General features: G+C 44.4%; 1 long non-coding RNA gene across 1 annotated transcript; it reads right to left on the reverse strand.

Annotated features, from left to right (window-relative positions):
* Window positions 1–7,966: 7,966 nt before the first annotated feature.
* LOC144673189 (uncharacterized) lies at window positions 7,967–10,233 on the reverse strand. Its single transcript, XR_013574270.1, has 2 exons — window positions 9,953–10,233; window positions 7,967–8,272 (listed from the first exon to the last, which is right to left on the reverse strand). It is a non-coding gene; the product is annotated as an uncharacterized LOC144673189 (long non-coding RNA).
* Between the last annotated feature and the right edge of the window lie 2,308 nt (window positions 10,234–12,541).

Below are 12,541 nucleotides of genomic sequence, written 5' to 3' on the forward strand. Positions count from 1 at the left end.
TTTCCAGATTTTGATTAATTAGGGAATTTGTTTCTCCCTTATGTACAAACCAAAATATCAACTGTGATAGCACTTGCAAGGAATTATATATGTGCATCCCTAGGTGTCTCTGTTCATCTACATCCTTCAGCATCTTTCCATTGAGTACTGTACTGGACTCCAAAAAGTGACATCCAGAAAAGAAAATGTCAGTATTTTGGCCATTTGATCAGAGCTGAAAAGCTTCAGAGATATCTTCTAGAGGGCAAATTGGAGGGCAGCAGAAAGAGGGGTTGATCTAGGTGTAGTTGGATGTCGGACGTACAAAAGATGACATAAAACAGATGAGCATGATGTACAAATGACCATTAAATGTCTGGTAGGAGTAACGATGAGTAGGAGCCTAATGGGCTTCTTTTATACATCAGGAGCAAAAGTGGATCTAGCACTGGCCCTGATGCTACATTGCTTTATCTTCCCTATGCTTGTATTTTGATATCTGGTCTTCAGTGAGATATCTTAGTGAATTCTTCCAAAAATCTGTACACAACATTTTCTGCATTACTTTTAACTCAAAATCTGTACACAACATTTTCTGCATTACTTTTAACTATCCAATCTTCAAATTCTTAAAAAAAAAATTTTGAAGAGTATGGCTGGCTTTCACCAAATTACCTACTGATTTATCCCTTGCATTTCTAAAAAAATAATTAATTTGATTTCAGATCATGGATTCCAATTGTATACAGATCTCCACTGTCCACTCTTCATCATCTTTTAAGTGTGAGTAACTCAAAAGTTTTACAGTCTTTCCTAATGACAGCTCAATCTTCTAATGCCAGTGATCAACTTTGTGACGCAAGTCTCGGAAGAGGTGCAGACAAGCATCTCTTATTTTGTTGATCAAAGTTGGACGTTTTGGTCAAGTTATAATTTGACCAGAGGATTGCATTATGTGTGTGTGGCATCCTATGATTGGTGATCCATTGGCCTGTTTATACAGCTGAGTATATTTGCTGCTTTTATTACTGTTGCACACTGAATTTATTAAGCACAGTCTACTAACTAGGTAGAAATGGAACCAAAATGAGCATTTAGTGCTGCAGTTTCTGTCATGGGCTTTAAAAAAAGACTAAAGGGGGAGGAATTTGAAGCAAGGCAAGTGTGGGTTTAGAAGTTTAAAAGGGCTGAAACTGATAGTGTGCAAGAAAGCCAACTGCCATCTACCTTTAACATCAGTGTGTTTGGCTGCGTATGAGAAACCTCAGGTGAAGCAGGTTGCCAATTTAAATATGTTAAAAGGCAATTAGCTGTTTTTACTTCACTTTTCCAGTTTAACTCTGAGTGCATGGGTTTCCTGGAACTCTGCAGTGAAAGTAAGGGGAGAGGACTGGGAATTGAGGGGGCTGAACAAATGGCACGCTGTAAATCCTGTAAGTATCAGATCTCAGTTGCTTCCTTGAATAAGTGAAAGACTTTAACTTTCAGGAATTGCCCTGAGATTGTGCTTTCACTGTCTTGGAGGTGATTTCCAATATTTCAGAGATCATTACTGCTTTGGAGTTGCGTGTGTTTGATGTACACAGCCCATCTTGTCAAACATCAGTTCAGGAAGGGTGTCACTTATGCAGCTTTGGCTTGGACCTCAGTTGAGGACCTAGATGAGCAGCAGCATGAGAAGCACCAGCAGGAACAACAGCAGCCTTCTCACCGACCTGCCGTTTTGCAGCAGAGCACAGATGAGCAGAGAGGTGCAGTTCCCAAGAGATTGTACCCCCCTTCCAAATACAGGGTTTATAGGCAGAGGATCGGGTTCCTGGACATGGTTGAGCATCAATGTCTCAGGAGGCTCGGTATTGCTGACATTTATGGCCGCCTGGAAGATTTCCTGCCAGATTGACTGGCTGGACAGACATTGTCAAAGTTACTACCACCCCAAATTTCTTGCTCTGGCCCCTTCCAGCGATTTACAGGTACGAACATATGAACAAGGAGCAGGAGTAGGCCATTCGGCACCTCGATCCTGCTCCGCCATTCAATAAGATCATGGCTGATCTGATAGTAACCTCAAATCTGCATCCCACCTCCCCCGATAACCTATCACCCCATTGCTTAGCAAGAACCTCTGCCTTAAAAATATTCAAAGACTGCTTCCACCGCCTCTTCAGGAAGAGTCCCAAAGACTCAATTCTCTGAGAAAAAATTTCTCCATTTTAAATGGGTGACCCCTTATTTTTAAACAGTGACCCCTAGTTCTAGATTCTCCCACAAGAGGAAAAATCCTCTCCACATCCACCCTGTCAAGATCCCCCAGGATCTTATATATTCCAATCGAGTTGCCTCTTACTCTTCTAAATTCCAGCAGATACAAGCCTAGTCTGTCCAACCTTTTCTCATAAAACAATCCATCCATTCCAGGTATTAGTCTAGTAAAGCTTCTCTGAACTGCTTCCAATGCATTTACATTCTTAAATAAGATGACCAATACCGTACACAGTACTCCCTATGTAGTCTCACTAGTGCTCTGTATAACTGAAGCATAACCTCCTTACTTCTGTATTCAATTCCCCTCGCAATAAATGATAACATTCTATTAGCTTTCCTGATTACTTGCTGTACCTGCATATTAGCCTTTTGAGATTCATGCACTTAGACACCCAGATCCCCCTGCATCTCCGGGATAATGCTTCTCTTTTAGTCCTGCCCAAATGGATAATTTCACATTTTCCCATATTATACACTTTTCCCACATTTGCCAGATCTTTGCCTGCTCACTTAACCTATCTATATCTTTTTGTAGCCTTATATCCTATTCACAACTTACTTTCCTACCCATCTTTGTGTCATCAGCAAATTTGGCAACCATCCAAGTCATTTATATAAATTGTAAACAGTTGAGGTCCCAGCGCTGATCCCTCTGGCACACAACTCGTTAATTGGAAGAATCTTGCAACCTTGCTAAGATGTATTTGTGGGCAGCAGGTTGCAAGATTCTTCCAATTAACAAGTGGTGTGTCACAGGGATCAGCGCTGGGACCTCAACTATAAATGTTGAAACTTCCTTTTTCTGCTACTCCTACATAGTGCAATTTCTATGGTTTGAGCGACTGCTCATATCCCTGCTATGACTGCTGAGATGTCCTTACCCATGTCCTCTGTATTTTGGAGCCCATGAGAGCCCCACCAATGACTACTCCACCTGTATCTCTGTGGGCAGACTTGGTCATCAGGACACTAAGGTAGTGTGGATCAGGGGTGCAAAGAGTGAGAAGTGCTTTGAGCAGTGTCCCCACTTCTATGTCTCCTTTCTTCATCTTCCCCCTTGGCCCACCTACACTTCTCTGCTAGCAATGAGCTAGGGAGCACTTTATTCCTTCAGCACCACATTAATGTGCAACTATGCTAGGTTTTTATCAATCCTGTTTAAGGTGGCATTCAACATAAGAAATAGGAGCAGGGGGGTCGCTCGAGGGCTTCATCATTCATTATGATCAGGTTGATATTCTGCCTCGACTCCACTTTCTTGCCTGCTCCTGATATTCCTTGACTCCCTGAGACCAAAAATTTGTCTATCTCAGCCTTAAATACACTCAACAATGGAGTATCCACCACCTAACCTGCTAGGTTTTTATTCGTTAACAGGATGTGGGCATCGCTGGCTAGGCCAACATTTTTATTGCCCATCCCTAACTGCCCTCGAGAAGGTGTTGGTGAACTGCCTCCTTGAATTGCTGCATTCCATGCGGTTTAGATACACCTATAATGCTGATAGGCAGGGAGTTCCTTCATTGTCACTGGATCAAAATCCTGGAACGGTGATGTAGTTCCAAGTGAGGATGCTGTGTGACTTGGAGGGGAACTTCCAGGTGGTGGTGTTCCCACGCATCTGCCACCCTTGTCCTTCGAGGTGGTAGAGGCTATGGGTTTGGAAGGTGCTGCCAAAGGTTCCTTAGTGAGTTGCTACAGTGCATCTTGTAGATGGTCACACTGTTGCCACTCTGTGTTGGTGGTGGAGGCAATGAATGTTAAAAGTGGTGGATGGGGTACCAATCAAGCAGGTCTAACAGCACCTGTGGAGAGAAAGAGAGAGTTAACATTTTGAGTCCATATGACTTCTTCAGAGCTAAAGAGAAGTAAAAATGTGATGAAATTTATACTGTTTGAGGGGTGGAGCAGGTGAAGCTGGATAGAAGGCCAGTATTTTTACTTCTCTTTAGCTCTGAAGAAGTCATACAGACTCTCAACGTTAACTCTGTCTTTCTCTCCACAGATGCTATTAGACCTCCTGAGTTTTTCCAGCATTTTCTGTTTTTGTTTCAGATTTCCAGCATCCGCAGTATTTTGCTTTTACCAATCAAGCGGGCTGCTTTATCCTGGATGGTGTCGAGCTTCTTGAGTGTTGTTGGAGCTGCGCTCATCTAGGCAAGTGGAGAGTATTCCGTCACACTCCTGACTTGTGCCTTGTAGATAGTGGACAGGCTTTGGGGAGTCAGGAGGTGAGTTACTCACTACAAGATTCCTAGCCTCTGACCTGCTTTTGTAGCCACAGTATTTATATGGCCATTCCAGTTCAGTTTCTGGTCAATGGTAACCCTCAGAATGTTAATAGTGGTGGTTTCAGTGATGGTAATGCCTTTGAATGTCAAAGATGGTTGGACTCTCTGTTGGAGATGGTCATTGCTTGGCACTTATCAGCTCAAGCCTGAATGTCGTCCAGGTCTCGCTGCATTTGGACATGGACTGCATCAGTATCTGAGGAGTCTCGAATGGTGCTGAACGTTGTGCAATCATTAGCGAACATCCCCACTTTTGGCCTTATAATGGAAGGAAGGTCATTGCTGAAGCAGCTGAAGGTGGTTGAGCCTAGTACACTACCCTGAGGAACTCCAGCAGTGATGTCCTGGAGCTGAGATGACTGACCTCCAATAGCCACAACCATCTTCCTTCATGCTAGGTATGACTCCAACCAGTTGAGTTTTCCCCTTGATTCCCATTGATTCCAATTTTGCTGGGACTCCTTGATGCCACACTCAGTCAAATGCTGCCTTGATGTCAAGGGCCATCACTCTCACCTCACCTCAGAAGTTCAGCTCTTTGTCTGTGTTTAGACTAAGGCTGTAATGAGGTCAGGAGCTGACTGGCGCTGGCAGACCCAAACTGAGTGCCAGTGAGCAGTTTAATGCTGAGTAATTACTGCTTGACAGTACTGTCAATGACCCTTTCCATCACACTACTTGCTGATGATCAATAGTAGACTGATGGGGGCGGTAATTGGCTGGGTTGGATTTGTCCTGCTTTTTGTGGACACGACAAACCTGGGCAATTTTCCACATAGCCGGGTAGATACCAGTGTTGTAGCTGTACTGGAAAAATTTGGCTAGGGTACGGCTAGTTCTACAGCACAAGTCTTCAGTACTATTGCCAGAATATCGTCAGGGCCCATAGCCTTTGCAGTATCCAGTGTCTTCAGCCATTTCTTGATGTCATGTGAAATGAATTGAATTGGCTGAAGACTGGCATCTGTGATGCTGGGGACCTCTGGAGGAGGCTGAGATGGATCATCCACTTGGCACTTCTGGCTGAAGATTGTTGAAAATTCTAAAGGTTTGTAACTGTCTGAGTGAAGAAATTTCTTCCCATCTCAGTCCTAAATGATCCATTATCCTGAGACTGTGGCCAGAATTTTCTGGGCCCTTTGGTAACGAAGGTAGGGAGGAGAATGAAATCGGGACAGACGATGTCTGGAAGTTTGACATCTTCACATTATTTCCAAATTTTCCTGAGGTGGTTGGCATATCAGGAGGACATTGTGCATGGATGTAGTGGGGAAAAAATTAAGGCAATTAATTGAGAACTATTTTATGTTTTTTAAAATTTTACTAACAGTGCACAGGAATGATTAACTTCAAAACCTTGCCCAATTAAAGGAGGCAGCAAGCAAGCAGGAGCTCAGTGTTTGTTCACGCTGGCAGCCATTGCGAGCCAGCATGGAGTGCCAGGGAAGGTAAGCAGCGCAGGCACTGGCAATTGAAACCTGAGCTGGTGGGGTGTGATGGGGAATGAGGTGCCAGTACTGTCGGGGCATGTTGCCAGGGCTCCATCTAGGCAGTGGCACTTGAGCAGAAGAAATGGCGAGAAAGGGGAGGCATCATTTGCTTAAAAAGCCTTGCACCCTGAGAGAAGCTACATGCCATGGACTTCATTCACCCAAGCTTTGAGCCACCGGTTAAGGAGGAGAAGCAGAGAGGGTGGGAGGCCCAGTCACAGGCAGTGGGACATCAGCAACCTTAGGGCCAACAGGAGGACCTGCCTCGAGTTAGCAAGTTGGAATAGGGGAAAGCGGGTACATGAACAGTCTCCTGTGCACAGAAGAGGCTACCCTCCAGAGAGGATCTACCCTCCAAGGTTCAACTACCTTCAGATGTCCGAGCGGCAGTGTCATCGAAGATTTACATCTCCAGTGGGGCTTCTCTAAGCAATGATGCTGAATGAGCTGAGCCCCATGGGAGTTGGTGGTCACCCAATTTCAGTGGCTCTGAAGGTCACTGTGGCACTAAACTTCTACATCTCTGGATCTTTCTAAGGATCCACTGGAGATTTGTGTGGGATCCTGCAGTCTGCTGCTCATCTATGCAATAGGGTGGTGACCAATGATGTATAAGAGGACTGGCTAATATGTGCGTGTCCAGACTAATACGGAAGTCAAGCTGAGGTAACCATTAGGTTTGGGACCATTGCTGGATTCCCGCAGCTGCAGGGTGTAATTGTACGAAGGGCTTTCACTTGCTTAATGTACACTGCTCTGTGACCATCTCAGACAGATCCATCAACTGTGTGCATGGTTCGCAAGAAGCAGCCATGATGCATACATACCGTAAACTGTGCATATATGTCAAACCAGCATATAAGACGACCCCCATTTTCCCAGTCCAAATCTGATGTTTTTGCATATACTCGGCATAAAAGTCTACAACCACATCCTCCCCCCACCCTTTCAGCCATGATATGCTATACTCGCATTCATAGTCAGCTTCAATTTTTCACCCCATAAATACACTATTACTTACGGTACTTTATAACTGGGCGCAAGGGAGCAAGCAGGCGATACAGGCTGTGTGTGATGATATGTGGGAGTTTAAGACATGCCCACTCTCTGCATCAGATGCCAATGACATTGCAAAATGGTGACAACCCACATCGATGCTGACGGCTCACTTTTATATTTGGTGTATAAATCAACTCCTGCTTTTGGATGGATTTTTCGAGGCTTCAAGGGTCGATTTATACACCATCATCTATTGTACTTTGGCAGTCCCAAGCACTACAGCTTTTCCTGCACCCTCTCCCCGTGCATCTTCAGGGATGGATTTTAGTGACAAGGTTTACTCACTGAGGACACGGCTACTAATGCCTGTGAGGAATCCACCCATGAATGCAGAGGAGGGGTACACAGGGCAACCTGAGTGACTATCGAGCAGGCATGGAACCTCTGAAGGTGCGATTCAGGTGCCTTGATTGATCCAGCAGAGCCCTTGAATATGCCCTAGTGAGGGTCTTGCATATCATGGTGACCTGCTATGCACTACAGAACCTGGCATTGCAGAAAGGGAAGCATTAAACAATGAGGATCTTGTAGACCTGGTGATGAGGGTGTGGAGGAGGCTGCTGACCAGGTGGTACAAAGTGAAGGCCCCAGGGACCACAAGCAAGGCGCAGTGAGATAGTCTAAGGGAGACTTGAGAAGTTCTAATACACAGATGTTTCATGTGACCCTTACTATCTATTGGATTCATACCAATAAAGCTTTACCTTGTTACAACCCTGCTGTCACCTCCTTCGTTGTTCCTTCCATTGCTCTGCACCTGGATGCACATTGCACAATGGTAAGGGGAACGCATATTTACATGCGGCATGAAACAGCATGGTCAGCCCCTTGAGGATGCTAGGCTGTAACTGAAGTCCCAAAGGATAGCAAGAGTTGGGAAGATTAAGTGCAAAGTACATTAATCCTTTATTGAGCGGCACAACATGTGGTACCCTGCATGGTGAGAGGCTCCTATGCAGGTACAGGACCCTCCTCTGTTGTCGCAGTCACTTGAGGCGATGGGGTTATCTGGGATATCTCTTCTGCCATTCTGGCTGCAGGTTTCCTTTCACCTCTGAGTTTTCCCGGCAGACGGCCCTCATTAAATGCAGTCCTGGCAGCCCTTTAAATGTGGCGCATCACCTGCCATGATGTCACCTGATGTTGTCTGGTTTCACACAATTTCTGCGATGTAATTTGTGTCTTCTACTGTGAAGCCAGACACAAAGTATTTGTTCAATGTCTCTGCCATTTCCTCATTGCTCATGATAATGTCTCTTGTCACCCCCCCCCCCCCCCCCCCCCCCCACCCCACCCCGTCTAAAGGACCAATGTTTACTTTTTATACACTTAAAAACTCATACATCTCATACTTTTTTATATTCCTGGCTAGTTTATTCTCACATTCTCATTTTCCTTTTTTTATTCACTTTTTGGTCACCCTTTTCTGGTTTCTATAGCTCTCCCAATCCTCAGACTTACCATACTATTTCACAGCATTATATGCCTTTTTTCCTAATCTAATAATATCCTTAATTTCCCTGCCAAGCCACAGATGCATCTTTCTCACTGAGTTTGTTTTTTTTAATGGAATGCATTTTTGTTGAAAATTTTGAATTATTTCTTTAAATGTTTCCCATATTTATTTATTACCATACCTTTCAATACATTTGGTTAATCAACTGTAGTTAGATTCCTACTCGTACCTATGTAATTGGCTTTAGTTAAGTTTAAAGTTCTTGTTTTGGAGTTGAATATGCCTCTCTCAAGCTTAATGTGGAATTCAATAGTTTTATGATAACTTTTTCCCCAGAAGATCTTATACAATGATATGGCATATTAACCTTGCCTTGTAACACAATACTAGATCTAAAATAGCTTTATCCCTAATTGGCTCCTTTCCATATTATTCCTGGAAACTGTCATGCAAACTTTCTGCAAATTTGCCTTCCAAAGTAATTTTGCCAATTTGATGGTCTTTTCTATATGTAGACTAATGCCACCACCACCCGCCCCCCCCTCCACCATTTTGTTACAAGCTGCAATTATTTTTTGCTTAGTGCTCCGTCCAACAGTATAGCTATTGTTAAGAGGGCTAGAAAATACTCGCACCAGCATTTTTTGACCCTTGTTATTGCTAATCTCCACCCATACCAATTCTACTTCCTGATCTTCTGAACCAAGATCCATTTATTACTATTGTCCTTATGTTGTTATTTTACTATCAGGGCCACCCCTCCTCCTATTCCATTTTCCTGCCTTTTTAAAATGTTGTGCACCGTGCAGTATTTCCCAACCTTGTTCATCTTATAATCCTGGCCTGGATTTAACTGGGTGGCAGTGGACCCACCCACAGGTTGAAAGGTTTGGGGCAGGCCTACCTCCATTAGCCCTGAAAGCTATGACAAGGGGCTGCGTTTTATGTGCCCCCTTGCCGAGTATGTTTTTGGTGGGGGGGGGGGGGGGGCATGTAAAATAGGGCAGGTACCCACCACCCCCCCCCGAGCTCACCCCCACAATGCAAGAGGTGAGCAGACTCCGAAATCAGCAGCCCACCCACCATATTTAAATAAAAAGATCAAGATTCAATTGGGCTTGTTAACAAGCCAATTGACCCCGATAATATGCTGTCCATGCCATAAAATGTTTGGTGGTGGGCAGTCGGGCGGGAATGGGCAGGACGCTTTTTAAAGAAACCTTTTTTGAAAGGCGGGAAGGAAGGGGATTATTATCTTCTGGGGGTGCTCTTTGCGCATCAGGGGGGCAACACCCCTAAGATAGTGCCCCCCTTTCTTCCTACGCATCTGCTCCATTAAAACACATCAGCCCACCCCCGCACCCACCTCCCTAAACTGCCCAAACCCTCCCTGTCCAAGACCCCAGACTTACCTGGCTCTGGGTTCCATGGGCCTTCTTCTTGGGCCTGCTTGCAGTGCCAGCAGCGCCCACTAATGCGATCTTAGTACTGCTGGGACAGATGGAACTTCCAGAAAATCGGATTGACAGACAGATCCCAAAGGCAGGAGCTCCTCCCCGGTGAGGGGCGGAAGTTCCACACTGCGTGTGTGGCTGTGGGGTGGGCTGGCATGGAGTGGGGCCGTGGAGTGGGGTTGCTTTGCTTCCAGCGGGGTGGCAATTCATCCACCATCACCTCCCCACAATCCCTGTAATGTTCTGCCCAAAACTTAACAATTAATTTCCTGCAGTTGTTCGAACATCACACCTCCAGGAGCTGCCAGCCAATTAGATGTCTGGCAGCTCTTCAATCTCAGGAGCACCACCAGGAGCAGTGGCCACTGCTGGGGCTGCAGCAGGCCCCAGGTCAGGGGCTATCAAGGATGCCAGGAGTGAAGGTAAGCGGTGTCGGTGTTTGCCGGGGCCTACCAGGTAGGCCGCAGCAACAAGGAAGGGAAGGACCTCTTCAGCAGAGACGGTCCTTGCCACTGGGAATGGGATGGGGTGTGTCTCCCTGGGCCACAGAGTGCCCGATCAGGAGGCACCCACCCACTCTCAAACCCACAGAATGACCACTCAATTTTATTGGGCTGTTTCCCCAGGTGGCAAAGTAAAATACCAGCAATGGCAGGCAGAGGCCCTTAAGTGGCCATTAAATGATTACTTAAGGGCCTCAACTAGCCTAAGGGAGAGCATGTCACCCATCACCTACCCCGCTGTTGGTAAAATGCCAGCATCTGCAGGAAGGTGATGGACAATGGCACCTCTCTGCCATCCCACCCAACATTGTGCCACCCCTGCACCTCCCAGCCCACTCCAGAGTAAGATGGGGATGTGAGAAGATATATTGACAGCAAGAAATGGTTATACTTGCTGGGTAAGTTGGTATGAGGAATGCAGTGCAGGAGTAGGTTTGGGAAGGCACAGTGTCTTCGAATTTACTTCTCCCATATATAAAAATCTTTTATGTTGTCATTATGGTCAGTACTTTTGGGAATAATCAATGTAATAACCATCTCTTTGAAAATCCAACAACTTTTCCGCTTATCTAAAAATGCAAATTTCATTCACACCCTATCTGCTGACTTTACCCTAGCTCACTCATTAGCATTTCAAATGCCTTTTTACACCTAACTCTTCTGATAATTTCAACCTTGCAGTCTACCTGTCTCAAATTTAATTAAATCAGCCATACACAGGACCACACACACACATACAGGCCTATTTTAGAATATCCCACAATAATATTATGAAAAATATGATAGTTTTGTGACATTATGATAGTATTGTCAATGTTAATATCAAGCAACATAGTAACAGTTTTTGATACTGTTGCTGGTCTTCCACTGATGTTCAGAACTACTTCTTCAAAATCATGGCTTTCTACTAGAGCATTGTTAAATATTATTTGGGGGGAAAAGTCCCAATTTATATCAGGATTTAATATAACATAATACTTGACAATAATGTTATAAATATCTGACTAATGTAACCACAATATTGTAATTTATGCAGATAATAAAACATGCCAGTGGATTCAAATTAGAAAAGCCACTGGATACAATTAAATTATCTGCCCATTTGTCTGACCATGTGATTTTTATATGCTTTACGTCTTAATGTTCACATGATGGTTAAGGGAAACAAGCAACAGTTGGATATATCATGTGGATATAGTATGACTTACTTCCTCACGTTAGTTGAGCCAGGACCTTCCCTCCCTCCCTCAATCATAAGTTCACTTATCTATAATTTCCTGTGGTTGGTGCTTTGTGCGTATAAAAGGTCTCCTCGGTATGATACTTTTTGTTATGCAGTTTGTTATTTACAACTTTACAATTAATAAATAAACCATATAAAATCCTCTCTGTGTAACGCAGTCGCCATAATACATTTTTGTACGATTTACAAAGACAATCTTTTACAGAGGACCTATTGTGCTTATTAGCTTGCGTTAACTAATACTGCTTCATTTGACCTCTTTCTACATCAGACATATAATCATGGAATGGTTATAGCATAGAAGGAGACATTGGAACTGTTGTATTCATGCCAGTTCTCTGCAAATCTCTGTCCCCCACCCTCTCATGAAGCCCTGCAAATCTTTGCTTTTCAGGTGCTTATCCAAATCCCTTTTGCAAGCCACGACTCAATCTGCCTCCACCATTCTTTCAGGCAGTGCCTTCCAAATCCTAAGCATCTGCTGCACAAAAAATGTTTTTCCACATGTTGCCTCTGTTTTTCTTTTGCCAATCACTTCAAATCTGTGCCCTCTGGCTCTCAATACATCTGCCAGTGGGAACAATATTGTTATCTACTCTGTCTAGACCCCTCATGGTTTTGAACACCTCGATCAAATCTCCTCTCAACCTTCTTTTTTCTAGGAAGAACAATTCCAGCTTCTCCAATCTATCCATGTAACTGAAGTTCCTCATCCCTGGAACCCTTCTTGCCAAACTTTTCCACACCTTCTCTAAAGCCTTCATGTCCTTCCTGAAGTGTGGTACCCAGAATTGGAAACAA

Source organism: Cetorhinus maximus, chromosome 3 (assembly GCF_964194155.1).
Source record: "Cetorhinus maximus chromosome 3, sCetMax3.hap1.1, whole genome shotgun sequence".
NCBI lineage: Eukaryota > Metazoa > Chordata > Chondrichthyes > Lamniformes > Cetorhinidae > Cetorhinus > Cetorhinus maximus.